The sequence below is a fragment of the Euprymna scolopes genome, chromosome 10, assembly GCF_053919585.1.
Source record: "Euprymna scolopes isolate OS-2025 chromosome 10, ASM5391958v1, whole genome shotgun sequence".
NCBI lineage: Eukaryota > Metazoa > Mollusca > Cephalopoda > Sepiida > Sepiolidae > Euprymna > Euprymna scolopes.
The window spans coordinates 130,659,540-130,663,101 of record NC_136491.1 but is presented as its reverse complement, the minus strand read 5'-3'; positions in this window follow the sequence as shown (position 1 = coordinate 130,663,101).

Below are 3,562 nucleotides of genomic sequence, written 5' to 3'. Positions count from 1 at the left end.
AGGAAGTTTAAGGCGACATGTTCCTATTGCATTTTAAATCAAATTTATAATCTTGTTTGGCATTTTATAGATTCGAATGTGTTCTATTGTCCATTCTTGTGGGATCCTATCTTACACTTTCTTGTGTTTCTCCTTTTGTTTTCTGGCATCATTCCTGTTCCCCGATGCTTCATCGATATATATTTCCAGATTTTCAATTACTTTTCTTGTGGTGTCCTGAATTCTTGGAACCAGAATGTATGAATTCCTGCATGATCTGGTCCCTTCCAAGCTTTATAGATTTTACTTGAGAGTTTCCTTGAGTTTATCTTTTGTCCATTATTAGACTTTTACGCCTTTCAGCCATTCGACATTTCTATTTTGATCATGCTGCTCTTTTCATATCTTCCTCGAATGGTGTTTGTTGTTCGATCGCTCTGTCTTTGTTTTGACTCCGTTTTCATTTTTATAGAATTTAATTTAACTGTTTTAAAAAGTCATGTTTATCGTTCACTGTTGCAATTTGTAACCTTATTTTTCTCTTTTGCTGATATTTTTACTTGAGTTCTTCCTATTTCTTATTCAGATTTGTCTCGTGGCCACGTTTCTACTTTTTATATTTTTCTATTCGCTTAAACTTTATTAATCGCGTTGCCGTCTTTAAATCTTTTTTTAATCTCGTATTTAACCATGAATTCCAACGCAGGTTTTGTCGGTATTTTTTTTTCTTTGCAACTATTTTCTACTTGAAACTTCATACTTACTGTATTGGCACCGGAGTAAAAAAAAAACGTGTTTAATATATAACTGCAAACACTTGTGCGCCCACGACGTAAATACCCTCGACAAACCCAACAAGCAGCTAAATTCCACCCCTTCACAGAAGAGATCTCTAGATGCAAGGGAGCCTTTTACTCCAGTAGTTTCTTCCCCAGACCGCTAGATCTGGAATTCCATTCTAGGTCCCTGCTTCCCCAACTGTACCGACATGCAGAAGTTCAAGTGTAACGTGAACCGACATCCTGCTGCCCAAATCCCTACATAGTGTCCCAGTAGTTGCTGCCCCTGATAGTAACCCTCTGCACCAAAGTGGCAATGTGCCTTGTTTGAGGTGAAAATATATTTAAAAAAAAACTGTATCTATTGAGATATATGCGAAAATAACCTGTCTATTCTTACACCCGGATCTTTAATAAGCTCCCACGTTACATATAATTCATGGGGTGTTGTTTCTGGCAAAGAAGGCCTGGGTTTGTTTTAGCTGTTTTTTCTGTCACAGGTATGATGTTTATCTCCCATCTGGATGGCGGCCAAGCTGCACTATTACACGTGCATAAAAGACGTGAACAGCGATTGGCAGTGCACACAAAGACATTTTTATTATATATACTTTATGCAATACCCATGGATAGTTTTGGGCGGTTTTCAAAGATATCTTCCCATAGCAAACAAAAATAAAATAATAATTTGGAAAAAACAAATTTGCAGTGTCATAGATCTAGAAATCTTGTTGTACAAAAATTACAGAATTCTACTTTCGTTAAAGCAAGTATTTTCCTCTGCTCTCATAGGATTTTGTGGTTCTCGTTTTCGAGTGCTGTTGCGGGTTTATGGTTGTATCATTTATCTGTACGCTCAAAATGCAGTCATTTACACAATTCCCAGAGTACCCCCCACTTGGTCATGCCTGTTTTTGTATTCCTTTTGAGAAAGTTTGCTGCATTCACTTACTATATGGTTTATCGTTTGTCTGCTTGTCCACAGAGTCTGCATTTGCTGTTTTCTTGTGTTTCATCGATCCTTGCTTTGATATGGTTATTCTAATCGAGTTATCTTGTGCTGCAGTTATTAGAGATTCAGTTTCTCGGTTTATATGTCCTTTTCGCATCCATGTCCAGGTGTTTTCGTTATTCTCACCTTTTGTCATTCTTATGAATTTATTCGTTTTCTTTTCTCGTTTTGTCATTTGTCTCTCTGTTTTCTGTTTTATTTATTTATTTATTTATTTATTATTATTATTATTATTATTATTGTAATACACATTTGAATGTTTTTAGTGAGATGTATTTTTTATCTAAGCATCATGTTAATTCCTTTCATTTTAGACGTTCAAGCTGCACCTTAATGTTTTTACCATTCCAAACAGATACACCCGTTGCAATAGTAGAAAAATATTGCCTCATCAATCTGTGTAAATCATGTATCGTGGCTTCTTCCTCTTCTTCTTCTTCTTATTCTTATTATTATTAATGATGTTATTTTTACTATTATCTATATATTAATATTGTTGTCTTTTCAACTTACGTACGTACGTGTGTCACGGTTTGCAGATTATAAATTATTCGATCGGGATACCTTATTTATTAAAAAGAAAGACAGAATACCCTTTTTTAACCACGTTTGAGGAGTTAAAATTTTCTGTAGAAGCTAACCTAAATGCCCGATTTTTTCAGGAGATATAAACCTAAATAACCAATAAATATTAACTACCCATACGGGGTCGCAGAAATACCTGGATTAGGACCCGGGCGCGGGGCAAACCCCCTCGGAACTGATGGACCCGTAAGTCTTCCCAGGTCATCCGTCTAGGAGAAGGAAAAATCTGAAACTAAACCTAGGGGAGGGAGGCCTCTTCAGTCCTGGATGACAACCTTCCTAGAGCTGGTGACTCAAACAAATCACCGGTTGGCAAACCTAAAATGCTTAAGGAGGAGATAGACTCTGTCTATCGCCCGGCTTTCATACTCGTTCTTTGCCTATTGGCCAGGTGTAGAGGTACTATCACAGGGACTCGTCTGAATCACCCAGTGGTTGACCTTGTTTCCTGACTAGGGCAATGAACGCCGCTTTTCCCCACTCTCGCCACATCCCATCCCCCTAAACTGGACACAGTGGGGTGCTTCAGTGCCATATATGTCGTGCAGTTGGACTGGGCTGACTTTGCCTAATGGATTGAGGGTACCGGATTGACAGTTCCTGGCTGCTGTTTCCGACTGATAGTACAGGAACCCTAACTCTTTGGTAGCGCTTAGAGCGGCTGCTCCATCAACAGTTGTAAAATATCGGGATGTTTGTAGTGCCATGTCGCGCATGGAAAGGGACCCTGCACTCATCCCCGGTGGGCTTTCCTGATGCCACAATCCTGTTGGTGAGGACAGCTGATAGTCTACTTTTATTGCATGTCTGGTATTCTGTACAACTACTTGTTCAGCACCCCCTCACTCACCCACCCTAACTGAAACTTTTAAATAAAATAAAATGAAATGACAGCTCAAGCAAAAGTTACGTTTAAACCAGGACCAAACTCAAAGAAAACTAACCTGCCTCCTCCCTTGAGGCTTTCATTTACTAATATCCGCGGGTTTAGAACTAACTTAGATGATGTTGAGTCATTTCTCCTTGTAAACACCCCGAATATCTTAGCATTAAGTGAAACTAACCTTCACTCCTCCATTCCCTCTAACCACTTTAACATGCCTGGTTATCTCCCACTCTACCGTAAGGACTCTGACAGACATATGCATGGACTTGGAGTCTATATTCGAAACACCCTCCCCCTGACTAGAGAAATAAAACTAGAATC